The following is a 20,292-nucleotide window of genomic DNA, read 5'->3' as shown; positions in this document are numbered from 1 at the left end:
AGGAAAATTCAGAAACGAGCGTTGAGAAACACGATTTAATCGTGCACCCTGCATTTCACAGGACTGATTTGTTATTTCCAGTAATTTGCTTTCTTGCACGCCATCTGTCGACAAAAATCGGAACTTCTGTTTAAAAAATTTCCCCTTTCATGAGTCAAGTTTTTTCGCAAAACAGCATACAAATATAAAAACTCCTTCAAAACTATTACGAATATATGAGACACTTCTGTTATTTAGTATTGCATAAACATTGGTATTTTTTTACATTTCTTATCCTTTTTCAATTTATTAATAAAAAAGGGTGTAATAAAAAAAAGTATAATTTATTATTTATTCACAATTTTTACAATTTATTAGTTTTACTTAATATAATCAACTTTACACATCTGAATTTTTTTGTCAAAAATAAAATAAACTGAAATATGAATAAAAAAAACCCTATTCTTCCCTATTTCTTCCCTATAACTACAATAAATTGATTTTCTTATGTTTGAAACAAAATGAATAATTTTCACTTTTCATGATCGGATTAAAAATCGGTTTAGACCTGACCTTTTTCTCGAAGAATTTCGTAATTTTAAAATTCATCCAATCAAATAGTCCGTTGCTAAAAGTTGCAAATCTGCTTAAACTTCATATTTCTTACAACGTTTCGAAGGAGAACGGCGGATCAATCATCTCGATGAATGAATCATCGTATTAAATCCAAAAACCTTTCTTTAAAGTCAAAAACTGAAGAAAAAAAAAAATTTAGAAAAAAAATTTACTTTTATTAATTTTTTCCTTTACTCAGAAATCCAATTTCTCCTTTGAATTATTTTGTATTTCATTGAGGATTGAAGTAATCCGATTTTGTTTCAAATCGCGTCATTGGATTTAACAAAAGTATATTATTTAATCCATGAATGATTGCGAAACTTGTTTTGCTTCATTTCTGCAGAAACGTCTACTTTTGTTTCATACATTTAAAAAAAAAAATTATCAAACGCTTGTTTGCATCATAATCAATGACACAACTATTTTCTTGATAATTTGTAAACATCAAATATATGAAATTTTTGTATTTTGAGAGAAGGAAAAGTCGAATTATAATCACAAAAGAGAGCAAAACTCTAGAAATTTTGAATATTTCGGTTCCCAAAATTGCATTGATTTCAAAATGTAACGCATTATTTGGCAACAAAGTTGGGCACTGTTTTGTCTAGATCTAATTATTTTTCTCATTCTTTTTTTTCGCCGATCCACGAATTATTTCTCGCATTTATTTTTTTTTTTTTTGCCGATTCACAAATCATTTTCCTCCCTTTATTAATTTTTTGCCGGTCCGTTGATTATTTCTCTTCAACTGTCTCTTTGTGATATTTATTTTTAGCCAACCGCAAATAATTTCTCCCATTTATTTATTTATTTTTGGCCTGCTCGCAAATTATTTTCTTTCATTTATTCATTTTTTGTCGGTTCGCAGATTATTTCGCTTCCATCTAAGACATTAATTTTTAGCTGACCACCACACAAATTATTCTCATTTATTTAGTTTATACCGGTTCACTAATTATTTCACAAATTTATATATTTATTGACTGTCCGTTCGCGTTATGTCTCTCATTTATTTATTTTTTTTGCTAATCCACAAATTATTTTCTCCATTGACGGTATTTATTTTTTGCCGGCCACAAATTATGTCTCTCAGTATCATTTTTTACCGGTCCAGAAATTATTTCTCCCATTTATTTATTTTTTGTGCGATTCACAAAAATCATTATCTGCATTTATTTTTTTCTCATTCATTTTTTTTTATACTTTTCCGCTGATTATTGCTCTTCCATTTAATATTTATTCTTAGTCGACCACAAATTATCTCTTTTATTTATTTAGCTTTTACCGGTTTGCAAATTATTTCAAAAATTTATGATTTTTTTTGTCCGTCCGTACATTATTTCTCTCATTTGTTTATTTTTGCTAGTTCACAAATTATTTCTTCCATTTACGATATCTTTTTTTTGCCGGCAAAAAATGATTTCTCTCATTTATAACTTTTTTCTCCGGTCCACAAACTGTTTCTCCCATTGTCAGCGGAATTATTCAACTATTTCACTGGTCCGCAGCTGAAAAAAAATTTGGAGAATGCTGGTTGAGACCTTACGCGTCTTTGAACCCGAATTTTGACGTACGCGCTTGTGTTTTAATTAAGAATGAAAATATTTATTTTGTGTAGAAATCCCATCCGTTTCCAGTTTTGTTTTGACATCTTTCCATAACATCAAGCTATTCCACGGGTTCCAATGAAGTGGAGAAAACCGATCGCGTGTTACGTGCAGTACATCCCATCTACGATTATTCCGATTCCGCCAGCCATTAAGAAAGTAGCAAGTCGTTTGTGGACCAAGTCGATCGTGATTTCCTTCTTGTCTTGGCCATTCGATCGGAAGAAAACAACTCTCTCTTCTTTTCTTCTTTGATTATTATAACTATTCCTATTTTTTTTTCTCTTTTCTTTTCTTATTTTTGGCCACATTCGGGATCGTGAAGAACGGGACACACAAAACGAAAAGTCTCTTCGAATTATGTCCTTTCCTGGATTACAACTGGTTTTGTTTATTCTATGAATCGTTCTTCATATAAAAACAAAAACGACTTATACTTGTATAAATTTGATTTCAAAATAAAATTTTTAACGACAAAACGACAACAAAAATACTTGCATATAACTTTACTTTTAAAACTCAACAAAACTGGCTTTGCTATCAAACTTCTTAGAAAGAGACGGAAAATGCTGCTTGTCAGCCGAATCTCGACTGTTTCATTACAAAGAGCTATCAGCCTATCATATCAAGCTTTCCAGAAAGGAAGACATTCACAGTGTGGATGTTAAATAGATGTGGATTCCACACTCACTAGAATCAATCTGAAGTGGTGAAGAGAGAAATAAAACGTATTAGTTTGATACATTCATATATTGCTTAAATTCAAAGGGTTTATTCATAAGTTTTTTTGAATTAATTAATTTTTAAATTATTAACGACTATATAAAAGGGACCAAATTCAAATAGGAACGAACCACGCCATCTCACTTATTAGCATCTTCATTCGTAAGAATTATACAACAATATGAGTACGCACGAGTGTTGTGGATATGAAAAGCATATACAGGTTGGGCAAAAAGGTCCGTAGAAACTTTAAAAATGAATAAAAACCGGAAAATTAACAGAAATAAAAAACGGTTTGCAGCGTTAGCATCGCTAATGCCACGGGAAAAAATAAATAAGAAGCCGATAGGTGGCACTGGTACGAGTGACTTCGGTGGAAATATGCAAATGAGACGGTTATAAGAACTTGCGCTCTTAATCCACAAGCAGTTCACCGTTGTAAACCGTGTATGTGGACCTGCTGCACTCTGCCGTTGCTGGATTTGTGACTCGCCTGCAATGTTTTATCATATCCTCTGTAATGGTGGACATGTGGAACACATACTGCTGTAATATACGATTTGGAGGCATTCTGTGTTAGTTATTTGCGTATCTTTTCTTTGACTTGTGAACGTAAGCGTCACCTATCGGCTGTTTTTGCGGATAATACGTCGTCGCGGATTATGCGTTGTTTGTTTTCTTTCTTCAATTTTTCACACGCGGATTATACTCAGGAAAATATACGGTACTAGAAAATATTCAAACATCCATTAGTGCCTAAACGTCCGGATTCTACTTATCATTTGTACCTTGATAGGCTTTACGTTGGTTCCATGTTTATAGTTAATTTTGTCTCCCATTTAATGTCTAAAATGTTTAACCTATATACAGGGTGCGTAGGTAACAGAGCGCATGGCATTTTACTGGAGGACCGTTGACCTTAGAGGCATACTTCCAATTAGAAAAGTTTTCAAATAACGTGTAGTACTCAGATACGCCATCTATGTTGCAAGGGATTGTACAATTTTAAAATAAAAAATTTTGCTTTTTATACGATACCCCGGTGGTTAAAAACCTAATTAGGAAGTTGTTGCCCTGTCTCTCCTGATGCCAACAGAAAACCTTCCCCGTTTTTAAGTCCGATAGTCGCTATTAAAATTCAAAAAAAAAAGAGAAAAGTTGGGCAAAACAGCATTAAATGCTGGTAAACCGTTTTACCCTCGTTTAATGCTGTTTTTTACCAACCTGTTTTTTTGTCCAGTCCAGACGTATAAAAAGTTGACATTTCTATTTTAATAACTATACGACCCCTTACAACATGAGTGACATGCCTGAATGCTACACATCCTTTTCCTAACTGGAAGTATGCCTCTAGGATCAAAGGGTTGTCTTGTAAAAACACCATACGCCCTGTTACCTACTCACCCTGTACATAAAATTTATTTTCTGTGTGTGTGTGTGTTCTCTATACAAATGTACAATTTTGGGCCAATCTGCGCTAAATTTTATACATATACCGACCAGGACCCGACTTGAACGATAGGCGCTACTTTCAAAGTTTGGCAGAGTGGGGCAAACTCTCGAAATGGGCAAAAAACAATCTGGCAACAATGGGCCTCGACAATGACTTTTAAAATGTTTATTTTGGTTGCTATGCTTCCTTAACACTACGTTTCATAAATGTAAATGTGCATGCTTTTACAATGGTTTGTCGCTTCCTTTATGCTGCCAATATATGGAAAAAAAACCGGGCAGCGTCGGATATTTTTGCTAGCATTTAATGAAACTATAGTCATTCTAATGCCGAGGTTTATTGGTCACAACTATAATAAAGTTTGTACCTTTCGAGCTGTTATGCGGTGTTCCAGGCTTCTTTGGAGCAGACGTTTCATCCACTACTGCGGTTAACATTAGTTTTCGACAAGCACTCTACATAGGCGGAGAGAGACTTGAAAGTCTAGGGGGGGGGGGGGGCACCGTCATTATTGCCGGGGGGCAGATGTTGATGATGTCAATTCATATATACACATATGCATTAGATCAGTCGACTCCACCTTTGACGCTGAGGAAGGGGGGGAGGGCAAGCCCCCATGCCCCCTGTATCTGTATCTCCGCCCATGGCACTCTAGTGAAAAGGTGAGGGAGCAACAGAAACTTTACATCGAAAAAATATGCTCTTTTATGCCGACGAACAAAATAATACATCCATATGAAAAAATTAGTAAACAATAAGAACATTACATTTTTTTGCAATCCGTTATAGAGGATTAAATCGATCCTTATTCTTATGAAATGGAAAAGTCTGGAACTTTATAGTAAAAAGTCTATTTTGAATGTGTGAATAGTACAGGAGCTGGAAACATGAGTTTGTATACACAAATTCACTTTGCTTTGGCTAGGAAAACAAGTTGCACTTTCCATGAGTTGAAAGATGTGCTCAAACAACTTTATAGCGTTGATGTAGTTCTACGTGAAGGTGAAATTCAAGAGTATCTGAAGACGAGGGTGAAAAGAGGTACTATCAAAAAATTCCGCGATGTTTACAAATGTATTTCCATTCCCCGTTTAACTAGGTCAGAAACTAGGAGTTGCTCGTCGACAGCGGCCAGTTCTAAGATGTCAGAGCAGGATTCTCGGGTTCAAGTGTAATGGAATCCGATGTACGTCAAAAAGTTCAGCTGAGGAATCGTCCAGTGAAGAAAGGCTGTCTGGTGAAGGGATATGATCTGAATCGAATCGCATCCTATGGGTTCATGGATTACCCGTTCAGCAATAAAAGAAGCCGATCTAATAATGATCCGCGAAAAGGCACCAATCCTCCGACACCACTCTTCACATTGCCCAACTGTCCATGTCAAAGCTCCAACAAGGAGAGGAGGAGAGCGGAGAGAACGAAGGTCGGAGCGAGTCTCTGCAATCCAATGAGCCAGTTGGCCCAGTGCAAGGAGGTTCGGAATCAATGTCCTCGACAATCGAAGGGAACTCGGATGGGGCCGAAGGAACGGGCCGGAGGTACAGTCTTCGTCGCACTACCTCGTATGGCTTCCGACATCAAAAGAAGAAATGACCGTCCAGGTTTATTGTTCGATAATGTTCATGTTATAGTGAAGACTTGAAATGATAACATGATTTATGTTTTTTTCCAGTTGAGGTCTTTTTTTTTTTATAATTCTAAAGTTAATAAAAATGAAATCTAAAGAATATAGATATTCACACACGAAAGTTCTTCATTTTTGTAGAAAAAAAAACAATAGCCTCTACACTGATTTCAGAAATCCCCCCCCCCCCCATAGAATTAAGTTCATCATTCCCTCCTGATTATAATAGCTTTCTCGTCTCCATGCATATCCACGCTCATTTGTTTCATTTCGCCTCTCAATTTTCCTCAATATTGCGGAATTAAAATTGCATTTTTCCTTGATTTTCATCAGTTCTGAACTATATATTAGTTTCATTAATTCTGAATTTTCAATAATTCTGGAATTATTTCTTCCGTTAATTCTAAATTTTAATAAATTCCGAAGTTATATTTGTTTCGTTAATTCTGAATTTGCATTGGTACTCTGGGATTATTTCTTTGATTTATTTTTAATCCATCAATTCTAAATTTTTCATTGGTTTCGGAAACGGTTTCTCGCATCACTTTTTCTGTTAATTCACATTTAATTGTGCGTTTAATATTAATATTTATTATTATTATTATTATTATTTTGTATGGATATTTCTGATCGTTCGAGTATATTCTGTATGTCGATTCCCCTTCCCTACAAAATATATGAAATCTTGTTAAAGGGGGGGGGGGGGGTGTCTTAAGCATTTTTGTGCCCCGAAATTGCTGAGACGCACCTGGATCCCTCCCTCCCCCGTGGCCCTGGAAGAATATAAAGAAAACATATGGAAAAAAACACTTTCACAACTTTGATGGGAAAACTAAGTTTAAAATTGTGTTTCGTAGCATATAACAAAATTTTGCCGGGGGGAATTTTGTTAAAATAATAATGTAATCTTGGAAAACTAATTGTGTTTGATTTTCAATGCTCTATAAATGACTCATTGTTTTAGTTTGAACTTATACTAAGTAAAAAAAGAGCTCAAAAAAAGTTTTTTTTTTCTTATATGAAAATATAGGAGAAGTTTTAAAGTTGGTACTTGCATCAGATCACGCAACATGTTAAGCAATAAATGCTCAACCCATGTCCTGTGGGCCAAATCTGGCCCTCGGAATCATTTGATGTGACCCGTGACAAAAAAACCACTCAAATGGTCCCAAGCACATTTAAAAATCACCTGAGCGACTAGCGGCGCGCGCACACATCTAGTTCATTCAAGTGGCACGTAGTACATTTGCAGATTAGCTTATTAAGTAGTTGGCGGCACGCTTACAGATCACTTAAGCCCCCACCAGCGTCCGTGGCATTTTCATAGATAATTTTGTACGCTCGAGGCCCATTTCCGAATAACTCAAGAAGCCCGCGACATATTTCCAAAACAATGAAGTGGCCAACACTTCCCAAAAATGTTGAGCACCCTTGTGCTAAATATCCGACATAGGTGTTTCAGCGACTGGGACTTTGTCAATGAGTGCTTCAAAATGTTATCGAATACTGGCGAGGTTTTATCATTGAATCAAGCCCCACCACCCCCAATTATTATTACTTTTATGTCCACTCGCCATCTGCAGAGGGAGGGGGGTTGGACAATTTTTGATTTGGAAGATTCCACGTACACGCACAGAGTAAGATATGCGCGCTGTATTTCGTACAATATACTCCTACTGAGCTGAGATACACCCCTCCGAGGTGTTATCGGAGTTTGACACCATCTGCCCCTACAGATTATATTTATGATGGCCGTTGACTGAATAAAATCGAGTGTGTATGTGTGTGAGGAAGAGCGTACCATGGATTTTGGACTTACAGGATCCCTGTGGGTATGTTTGTTTGACACTTGATTAAATTTTCTGACGTTTTTCCTGAGTCATGTTCATGACAGTATCAAATCTAAGTGCAGCATGCAAAAACACGAGGTGTAATAATGGAAATAAACCGCGAAATACTCAGGGTATTAATGGTGTTTTTGCTCAATCGAAATGGAAAACAAGTACAATAGACTCTGGATAATCCGTCTGGTGCATCCAGTAATTCGGCCGTTTTAGAAGCGGATAAAATGGTTTTTCTCGCATTTAACGCTGTTCTTTTCCAAATGTTCTTCCATTTTTCGAATTCGAATATTTCTGCGAATATTGCACTTAAAACATGGATTTTTTTTTTTTGCCATCGGGAGAGACAGGGCAATAACTTTCTAATTGGATGTTAGAGCACGGAGGGGACCGTATGAACATTTAGATTTTTTATTTTGTTACACACTGCATTTTCACTCTCAAAACTGGTACAGGGTAATTTTTGAACGCCTTTTGAGCATTTTTTAAACTATAGCTATACCTCTACGGCGAACGGTTGTTGAGTTAAAGGCCCTTCTAGCACTTACAGGGCATCCTGTATATGAAATTCACTGATTTATTTTAGTTTCCTCGAGCAGCCACGTATCCCCTAGGAAGTGCACACTGAGAACCAAGGGCTCCGTACGCACTTCCTTGTAGGGGGTTGCTCATAATGAACTCTTCTTTCACGTCTTAATCTTGATCATCTTCATCGAATATCGTTTCGGTTCAAAGAGCTGTCGGCTCGATGTATCCCTGCTCTGTCAATTTCTGGTTGTTGTTTATTAATTCTTCAATTTCTTCTATGTCCACATCATTGAGTCCTTCCCCATCCACCTGCTTCGCTAACGTGACAATATCTTTCATAACCTCTTCGGATGGCTTCGTAGAAATGAATGTCCACGTGGGCACACATTGTATGCAAAAGTTTGGCCATGTGTTCCACCCAAGGTCGAAAATCGACGCAGAAAATCTTAAAACAATAGAAACCAAATATACACTATGTTGGTTCTTGCGAGAACTGTCTTGAAGAACGTATACCTATATGAAACGTTATTCAATCAAAAAACCGATTTCGCAAAAGTGTAAAATAGTTTCTTAATACTTGTTTCTCAACAGGACAACAATAACAACACAGGAGGAATCCACACTGTGTAGTGAGGAAAATGCAATTCTTCAAAGGAACTTGAACAATGGAAACTTCGGTATTGTTTGATTTGGGGTGGGCATTATATAAAAAAGGGCTCATTGAACGACGGCTCGTCAGTGTACGTGTTGTCTGCCGACGATTCCGGTTTTCCATCCACTGTATGAAAGTGAAACCGCTCAAACCAACGAGCCGGGAAATGTGTATGTCCATTCTGACAATGAAAACGCGAGTTGTCCCTTCGGTGTAGGTGCGCGTCCATTATTGGCGAGGTGGATGTGGGGAATATCTTCTCGTTCAAGCAGTTTAAAGCACAATGTGTCGAGACCACCAAATAATCTCTAGCTTGATATGTGTCATGAATAATGGACAGTCGTACGTTTTAGCGATTCCGGTCGCCGAAATCTGCATTCTGCGTGAAAATATAGAATCGCGGCCCTGGCATCGAAAATTAAATTCTTCTATGCGTCCGGACGTGGGATCCGAGATGTAGCGACAAATCAAAATCTTCCTTTAATTCGGATGAATCTGAAGAAAAGGATCTGATTTTATGTCAACCCGCGTGAGTTGGTCCGACGTAGAGGTATAGAATTGGGCACCATCGAGACGGAGGGATTGACTTCAGGTTAAGGTGACCTAGCTAGTCGTCGAGGAGAGGTAAACACGTAAGTGGTGGCCGTGGGTGTACTAGAAGAACCTAATTTTTCTATAGAGTACGTTCACAAGTTAGAATTACGGATCGTACTTCATGTTACAATGCTACGAGCGTTTAATATAGATATTCAGTCTCCCTAGGTGTCAGGCCAACACATAACACGGTTCGAGGAAGTTGAGCTCGAAATTTGATCTAGAAAAGAACCAATTTACTCTTCATTAAATCCAGTTGACATCTCATAGTTGTTTGTTTCAAGGTTAAAACATAATAGCATTCAAGCTATAATTACATTTTTATGTTCAAGACAGTGGCGGATCGTCACCAAAATTCTGGCTGCTGCCAAAATCGTTCTGCGTTTTGGTATGATACAAGCAGGCCCTGATTTCTTTATAGTAGAATGTAGCATTTGCAATGAAAATCATTATTTTGGATCTCCAAAATTTAAACATATATTCACTCCCTAACCGAATATCTTTGACCTCAGTTGCAGGAGAGGGGTGGGTTATCCCCCACTAATTTCCACTTTGCCCAGACCCATGAAAGTCAAAACCGGCTCTGGATGCAAGATATTCTATTTTTGTTCATCAAATTATTTCTCTCGCGTAGTTATACACCCCTGGGACGGAAGTTTGTGTGCACCCCTGCTTTTTCTCTTTACACCTACAAGAAGTACCTCAAAAGATATCTATTGTCTATTGATATCTCCGTGCACTTTTAATCTTTTTTTAAAGCACTTGTCCCCACAATAATTAAAGTTATTGATTTTTTCCCATCATATTTATCATCGTCTTAAATATTTTGCCTTAGTAGCTCAATTATTCAAATCATACTTATTATCTCTAATTTTTATACTTAAAATGCACCCACCACGCGTTGCCACAATGATGTTACTACTTAATTTTGTTTTTCCCCCTTCCCCATCTATTACTTGATATTTAACTATCAATCCCCCCCCCCCATTTATATTTGTGTTTATATACAAATGTATATATATAAGTATTCCCCCCCCCCCTTCATACATTGCGCTTTTTTGTATCATCAACCCATCGTCCAGTATGTGACAGTCATTTTCACCTTGGATGAAAAGTTGTCTCTGCTTGTATATCTCTTTTGCTAAATAAATAAAATAAAAAAATAAAATTTACGAACCCTATATTGTGATTTGGCACTTGTATTATATTTTTATATCGTGGAAAATGAGTTTCAAAATTGTATATTTAAAAAATGTATACCTATTTTTATTTAATAATTTCATACGAAAGATGAATTCATTTCCTATAAATCTCATCAAATAACTCATAAAACTATTGCCTCCGGATCGCGTCACGATTACAGTCTTCTTTTCCAATCGGTATTTCTCTGAAATCGATCACGTATGAACTTCATTGTCAAGATCACGGGACCGGTTCCGAGTATTTCTAGATCTAGAAATGGCAATTTAGTTTTCCCAGACCAGGGGGGAGAAGCGAATTTCTGTCAGTATTGGAAATAGAATCCAATACTAGAAAAAAGAATAAGGTCATGGATTCAAATTTGAAACATTCCCGAACCATTATCTGGTTCAATGACCTTCGAAACGTTTCTTGGAAGTCGTAAAAAAATATATATTATCGGATGGTTCTTGGGAATTCATACATATCCGCTGCTGATGATAGAAAAAAAAAAGTTGGAAGAGACGAATCTCTCATCACTTGGAGAAGAATCTTGTTGTAGGCTTCTTACACCAAGAGCAGGAGGAGACAACCATCTTCTCGTGAGTTATCAAGTCATTTGATCCGGAAAATCAATTCATTGTCTTTCGTGGAAGTCACGAAACATCTTTTATTGTTTCTTCGGAGAATCTGCTAGAAATTCTTTTTCCTTCTTATTTTTTCTATGGATGAAGTTCTTTTTTTTTTCCTTCTAAAGATGAGTAAAAAACGTTTGGTATTGACAATTATGTTTTCCGAAATCGGAGGAGTCTGAGTTACCTTGAAGTTACTTTCATTCTAGGAATTTATATCTTTTATGCACACTGTACACAACATAAAAATGTTTCGCATACAGTAATACCTCGGCTAACGAACGCCAATACAAATTTTTCGGATAGCGAAGATTTATCTTCACGATATTTCTGCTCGGTTAACGAACACGGATTCGGATAACGAACGCTTCCATTGCTATGAAAATGCGCTAACATACGTTCAAAAAGTTCCGAGACTTATTTTATTACAAAAGAATGAATGATGTCGCAGAATGCAGTCACAATGTTTTCGAAGCAAGTACAAAGGAGATGGATAAAAATTGATTGTGCTAGAGATCGAATTGCACGACAGTGTCATCCAGAGCTACTGTCGTTCATTGAGACCTCCTGTTGTACATTGCGGTCTCTAGCATATTCATTTTTTAATTAGCTCCTTTGCTTCTGCTTCTGAAACACTGTGACTGTATTCCGACCGGCTCGTCTACAACTGCACTGTTATCACTGCACACGCACATGAGGGGAGGGAAGGGCGAGTTCATTTGCTCTGAGGGAGGGTAGGCATTTAATTTACTTGTAGTATAAAAGACATCGCTCTTGGCTCCGTTTCACGGTGTCGCTACAGCACTGTTGCTACTATTAAGAAAATCAACCCATGCATTTTGCAATTTCCGAAATGCAAGCAGTCAAGTTAGGCGAGATATCTCGTCAGTGGCGCTCTAAGGGCTAACGTACTCCCATCTGTATATGTGCTCGACAAGAGCACGAACTCGAGATATGATGAAGGAAGAGCTTTATCCCCGTTCTTCACATGGCATCTAATGCACGTACGAACAGATAGAAAAAAAAAGTTGCTCCAGAGAATTTTTCCAGAAATATTTCCGGAACAGTTAGTTATGGCACATGCATGTCTCTTTTCTATTCTCTTTAACTGTCGCATAATTCCGAAAAGGAAGACACTCGACACACTGCGTTATTAGTTTCACCGATGATAATAATACGGAGATATACGGAGTATTAGAAGAGAGAGTGAAAATATTTGAAAACGAAACACAGGATTTGGCGGAAAAATTGTGATTCTTCTTTACTCTCAGACTAAATTACTCGGTCGGTTATTCGGCTCGATATCTTCATAAAATTCTTCGTCCTCAAACAGTATCGTTAGTAAAAATACATAAAATAAAAATTCAAGCATTAAGCTTACTTAGATAGTGTCGAGAATTTCATCGAGGAATCAACAGAACTTGACAAGGAGAAAAATGTCAAATTTATTTCTCTTGAAAAATATTTAATACAAGAATTTGTCTAAAGAAGAAAATCGAAATGAAATGAAACTCGCCGCCGAAAGAGGATTAAAATTTTAAAAGGCTTTCTCCTTCGTGGGAGTTATATTACGTATAGACATTCCTTCCTTATGCACGTTAAGTGCACTTATGTTTTCAAAAGTCTGTGTCCTTTTTGGAGTTTAGACATTTTCTCAAATTTCGAGAAACGTACAGGGCAAATCATTCTGAAATTTCGGTCACGTGAACCCTATGCTTGTACTCGAAATTTCCGGTGACAATTTAGTCACGAGTGCATTTAGAGGACCGACAAAAAATTAAATAAGAAAAAAAAATTTATCAACCTTGTATGATAAGCAAGTGCAAATGATTTGTAAATTCCACAATGCAGTTTGTGCAATACTTGTGCGTATTTTCGTAAGAATAACATGCATATTCACGAGTATATGAATGTTTTCTATAAAAGTTACAGTTTTTATCGCATGTTTTTCGCTTATAACATGGGGTTTTCAGCCAAATTTTATGAAATTTACAGAAAAATTGGCACTACGCATCCTGTGTAGGAATTCAGAATGTGGAAATTTATCATTCAATGCGACATGAGCATTTTTATTGAATGATCATTAATTACTGATGCACCGAAAATATCGATTTTATTTTTTCATAATTTGGTTGCCAGGTATATACTGGAATTTTTATATAATTATATAAAAATTCCAGTTGAATGTCGGGAAAATTCAGTAGGGTATACGCGATATCGAGAGCTATAATTTGAGTTACTGGATGACAAGGGATTTTCCACAAAATGGTATTTCGATTATTTTATGTTATTTGATTATTTCAAAAATCAGCCCACCGCTTTAGGCGAATGAGCGAAGACATGCGTGTGATGCGTTATAAGATGAATGCCTGAAAAAAAGAAACTTTTCAAACCTGTCAAAATGAAAAAAACTGAACGAAATAATCAAATGGCAGAAAATAATCGAAATACCAGTTTGCGGAAAATCTTTTATCATCCAGCTACTCTCAGCCAGTAATTTCAATTACAGCTTACGATATCGCATATATCGTTCTAAATTTTCACGATATTCAATTGGAATTTTAATATAAGTTGCATTATATATCTGGCAACCAAATAATGAAAAAATAAAATCGCTTTTTTTCCGGGAATGCGTGAATTGTTGAGAAGTTTTTAATTTCTGCTTCTCAACCAGACAATAATAGAAACACATGAGGAATTAACACTGTTTAGATTATTTAGAAAAATAAAATTCTTCAAAGGAACTTGAACAATGGAAACTTCGGTATTGTTTGATTTGGCGTATGCATCATAAAAAGGGCTCATTGAACGACGGCTCGTCAGTGTACGTGTTATCTGCCGACGATTCCGGTTTTCCATCCGCTGTATGAAAGTGAAACCGCTCAAACCAACGAGCCGGGGAATGTGTATGCCCATTCTGACAATGAAATGCGAGATGTCCTGCCGGTGAGGGTGTGCGTCCATTATTGGCGAGGTGGATGTGGGGATTGTTTTCTCGTTCAAGCAGTTTAAAGCATAATGTGTTCGAGTCCGCCAAATAATCTCTAGCTTGATATGTGTCATAAATAATGGACAGTCGTACGTTTTGGCGATTCCGGTCGCCGAAATCTGCATTCTGCGTGAAAATATAGAATCGCGGCCCTGGCATCGAAAATTAAATTCTTCTATGCGTTCGGACGCGGGATCTGAGATGTAGCGACAAATCAAAATCTTCCTTTAATTTGGATGTATCCGAAGAAAAAAGGATCTAATTTTATGTCAACCCGCGTGAGTTGGTCCGACGTAGAGGTATAGAATTAGGCCATCGAGACGGAGGGTTTGACTTCAGGTTAAGGTGACCTAGCTAGTCGTCGAGGTGGGTATACACGTAGGTGGTGGCCGTGGGTGTACTAGAAGAACCTAATTTTTCTATAGAGTACGTTCACAAGTTAGAATTACGGATCGTACTTCATGTTACAATGCTACGAGCGTTTAATATAGATATTCAGTCTCCCTAGGTGTCAGGCCAACACATACACGGTTCGAGGTTCGGCTCGAAATTTGAACTAGAAAAAAACCAATTTCAAAACACTTAGAAAAACACTTCATTATGAATCCAGTTGACTTCTCATGTTTGTTTGTTTCTAGATTAAAACATAATAGCATTCAAGTTATAATTACATTTTTATGTTCAAGATAGTGGCGGATCGTCACCAAAATTCTGGCTGGTGCCAAAATCGTTTTGCGTTGTGGTATGATACAAGCTGGTCCTGATTCCCAAGTAGGAGAGTGGAGTATTTGCCATGAAAATTGAAGCCTTGGGGAACACATAACACAAATTTATTAAACATTTTAGCACAAATTACCAAGACACAAATATAAGACAACTAAGAATCAGACAAACTGAAAGTGAACATGCTTCTCTGTGTGAGTCAGCGAGTGATACAGTATATATGAAAGATCTTCGTCAGGAGCTGGGGGGAGGAGAGTTTAGTTTTAGTTCCAGTCTCAAAGTCAAACCAAAACCAAAGATGTTCTTCGTTTTGCGGTAAACAGTGTCCGCCTCAAAAATCATGATTATGGAGCCCCAAAATTTAAATATTTATTCACTGACTAACCGAATATCTTTTACATCTGCAAGGGGGTGGCGGTTACTCCACGCACTTTGCCCAGACCCATGAAAGTTAAAATCAGGCCCTAGATGCATGATATTCTACTGTTTTTATTCATCAAAGTATTTCTCCCCCATAGTTGTGCACCCCCTGAGCTTGACAGTTGTGTCTAAAGCGGGGATACACAACCTTTTCACTCTGCGGGCAACACATATTCGGTATGAAAACATTGAGCGGTACATTATGTGCTACAAACTGATAACCGTCCTTCCAGGCAGCTGTACTTGCATTTAACCATTTTTTCGCGATAATTGGGAGGATATCCTGTATGGATCGCGATTTCCAGCATTGTCATGAAGGAAATATGGTCAGCTCAGGTATTGTGTTGTGCGCATCGATACTTTTCTACCGAAACATCTTTCAAAGGCCGGATGAACCCCTAGACGGGCCTGCGGGCTGGGGGTTATTCACCCCGAGCTAGGAAATCGTGTCTAAAATATTCAGACTTGACTGAATTTTTTTCTTGAACCAATGATCGTCAGTGACATATTTACAGGGGAGCTTATTGGGCTTTAGCCCAGGGTGGCAAGTTCAGAGGGGAGCCAAATTTGAGGGATAAATGGCCAAAAAAATTAATAGAATGGGAGAAGAGACAGTGAAATTTGTATATCTCAATAAATCCGCCTCTGCCCTAACAGCAAGGGACTAGGTTTCAATGGTGGCGAATTTAAGGAAATAGTAATCAAGAAAATTAGACGAGAATGGGAGAAAAGAGGAGAAGGACGACAAAATGCGCGTAGCCCCCCCCCCCCCCCCCCCAAGCGAAAAAACCATATAAATGCGCCTCTGACGATCGTGTCAAGGGACGTGAACTAAAAAATAAGATGAAAATATCTGTTTCAGGGGCCGTTCAAGTATTACGTAAGCAAATTTTTAGCCATTTTTGACCCCCTTCCCCCCCCCTTGTAAGCAAAAGTCAGCAAAACGCTGACCCCCCTCCCTTGTCAGCAAAATTTCGTCATCAGCTCTGCCCCTCTGAATCCTAACTCATATTTTCATAAAGGGTGGTCCATGACGTAAGCATTATCCAAACACCCCCCCCTCCCCCCTTGTCATCAAAAGTCAGCAAATCGGAAACCCCCTCCCCCCTTGTCATCAAAAGTCAGCAAATCGGAAACCCCCTCCCCCCATCGATGATGACGTAATACTTGAATGACCCCTCACAAGGAACTTCGTATTGAGAAAGATTTCGTTTCTCGATCACATTCTCGAATCGATTTCATCTTCAAGAAATCAAAAGAAAAAGATTAAAATAAATAGAATATCGAATGAGAGAAGAGAAAACTTTATAATTTTTCTTTTTTTTCCCTCTAGGAGAAGATTCTTCCGCTAATCGAATGATTTTTAATATCACGGGACAGCGACAGCTTTAATCCCTTTCCGAAGATTAATTTTCAATGGTCATTATCGAGAACCATCTGATCGTTAAGCCTTTGGAGTTTCTGCTCAACTAACCTTTTTTTCTGCGTTAATTACACACAAAAAGAAAATGAAAAAGGATTTTTTTTTTTTTTTTTAATTAATACGTAAAATATAAAGAGAGGGTAAACCGTATTTTTTTCCCTGCCATTTTGAACTTTCACGTTGGATAGTCTTCAAAAAGAAACTTTGGATGTGCATTATTAATTAATTCACCTGGAAGGCAGAATATCAATGATTCCTTAGGATCCGGAAATTTCCCCTCCGACATCTCGCCCCTGGTACATTTCGCCCTCAGAAATTTCACTCCTCACATTTCGCCTCCCATGGCCGTATGAGGGACCGTGTGAGTGACTACCAGGAGCAAGTGAGGGACCATATGAGTGTCCATATAAGTGGGTGAGTGGTCGTATGAGTGAGTAACCGTATGAGTGACACTGTGAGTGATTATGAGTGAGTAACCGTATGAGTGACACTGTGAGTGATTATGAGTGACCAAGTGAGTGTGTGATTGACTGTATGAGTAAATGAGTGACCAAGTGAGTGTGTGATTGACTGTGTGAGTAAATGAGTGACCAAGGTGAGTGTGTGATTTACTGTATGAGTGAATGAGTGACCAAGGTGAGTGTGTGATTTACTGTATGAGTAAATGAGTGACCAAGTGAGTGTGTCATTGACTGTATGAGTGAATGAGTGACCAAGTGAGTGTCATTGACTGTATGAGTGAATGAGTGACCAAGTGAGTGTCATTGACTGTATGAGTGGGTAAGTGACCGTGCGAGTGGCCGAGTGAGTGATTGCACGAGTAAGTATGAGTGAGAGTATGGTTGAGTGAAAGGCCGAATGAATGATCAAGTAAGTGGCTATACGAGTAAGAAAGTGACCGTATGAGTAATTGTTTGGGTGATCAATTGCATGACCGTATTACTGAACAGGTGGGTGACCGTTTTCGTGATCAATTTAGAGACCGTATGAGTGAAAATGACTGACAGTATCAGCGATCAAGTTGGTGACCGTGTAGTAAACGTATGAATGATTGCTTGAATTTTCATATTAGGCCTATGTCAGTTACGTGTTGTAGGTCTGCCTGCTCTCTGCGTAGAGACTTTTCAAGCACACTCTGCAAAGAGACTTGAAGTATAAAAAGCTGCAGAGAGAGAATATGTTTTTTTCCCGATAGCGCAATAGTGTTACGACAGCACTGTATAGACTCCCACACACACACACACACACACACACACACAAATCTCTCACTGAATCACTGGTCAACCTTACTCATGAAATTTTTCTTTCATATCAAAATTCGCTCAAAAAAAATCAATTCGATAAGTAAGAAGGGTCTCACACTCCTTGGTTGGACCTAGATTAGACGAAGGGGCCACGAGAAAAAAGTATGATCCAAAAGGGCCATGGACGAAAAAAAGTTAACTAAAAACTGATCTAAAATGCGATCTTTATTATTGAAATGAAAAACCTTAACCTTTTTTGAATTGTTATGAAAGTTTTTATCCCAGTTTTTCTTTTTTTTTTTACATATATGTAAAAGAGGAAATATTTTATCTTTTTTTCAGACAGTTTGAATATTTCATATCCGTTGGGAGATATTTGAAAATTTTCCAAAATGTTATGAAAATGGAGGAAAGAAAAACGGGAGAAAACTTTTTTTGAACATTTGCCGAATGAAAAGAAATTGAAGGCAAAATGAAAGAAGATGGATGTTGTCATGGGGGAGGAAGAAAAGGAAAGAGAAGCTGTTGGAGGTACGTATTCCGGTGCATACTGTAAATATGTACTGAAATATTGTGTATGACCTCTTCTATCGCCATCATGATGATAAGAGTTGAATGGAAGCTCCAGTTGCTGCGTCAAACATTATACGGTACAAAATATATGAAAGCTTTGAAATGTTTGACAGTGCAAAGAAAATTCACGTTTTACTTTCTTTCTTTTTTTCTGAGGCTGGAGTAATATTTTTTGCACCGAATTTGTGTTTAAATACGTTTTTCATGTGAGGTAATTGAAGGCATTTCAAGAAATTCAAAAAAAAAAATTCTGAAATGTTAGAGAAATAAGGAAGAATAATTTAACCCTTGAATGCATTGCTTTGCATGTATGCAAAGGCTCTTTTAAACATTCATTACTGAAGCCAATTTGAAGATAAAAATTAAGAATTGTCTTCGCACATATATAAGAGCTGAGATCATTATCTTTCCGTTTTATATCTTGAATTTGCTGGTAGATGTCCACAATTAACAACTCTTCGTTTGTTGCACAGCACGTGCGGCTATGATCTCGCTAATTTGTTAAAATGTCTCTCTCTCTTTGTTTGCATTTATTTATTTTTTTACCTTAAAAAGTTTGCAACCAGAATTTTTTTCCTTATCATACTTTAAATGACGAAGAAGCTAGGTATATATTTAGAAATTAATATTATTCAATACATTTATTTTATGGTCGATTTTTGAGGCTCTAAACACAGGGCCGTCTTAAGAGCATCATGGGCCCCCGGGGCAAGTGATTTGTCTGAGGCCCTACCAAGAAAATTGAAAAAAAAAACTACTGGTTTTTTTTTTTGTGGCAAACTTCTCTTGAGGCCCCGGGCCGTGCCCGGGTGGGCCGGTAAGACGGTACCGTCTATAAGCGGTACAGTTCGAGTTAGATTTTTTGAATGATTTTTCAGACTTTCTACATGGTGTCCTGTTAAGTGTTCATACGACCTTCATCTCATCAACCGTTCGTTGTAGAGGTATAGTTTCAATTTAAAAAATGCGTGTTCAAAAATTACCCTTTACCAGTTTTGAGAGTAAAAATGCAGTGTGTAACAAAATAAAAAAAATTTAAATTTTTATGTGGTTTCCTGTTCTCCAACTTCCAATTTGAAAGTTGTCTAATTGGATCTGTATCTCCTGAGGAAAAAAACAGATTTTTGAATGCAAATATCTTAGCGAGTATTGCACTTGGAAACATAGAATTTTTTCTGTTGTTCTGAAAGGTTGGTGCGTGCTAACCCCTCGATGTGGAAGACCATGCGGTAATAATCTTTTCGTGTCGTCGTTTTGGTTGTAACTATCTGAAAAGTTTCTGACAAGGACGAACCGGGTATCAAACTCGCGACACCTCTAAACATCCTCTGGTACTTTGGGCGAGTATCTTATCGACCTGGGCTACCGCATCCAAACCATTTAAAACCATTAAAAATGAAGGAACGCATACGTGTAGACCTCTGGGGCGAAGATATCATGGGTTAAGAAAATGCACAGGGAAGAAATCTATTTCTAAATTATGAACAAGG

This window comes from Pholcus phalangioides, unplaced genomic scaffold, assembly GCF_987345545.1.
Source record: "Pholcus phalangioides strain wild (caught in Gottingen) unplaced genomic scaffold, Ppha-v1.0 ptg000001l_1, whole genome shotgun sequence".
Taxonomy (NCBI): domain Eukaryota; kingdom Metazoa; phylum Arthropoda; class Arachnida; order Araneae; family Pholcidae; genus Pholcus; species Pholcus phalangioides.
The sequence above is the reverse complement of the archived record's forward strand: the minus strand, read 5'-3'. Positions refer to the sequence as shown.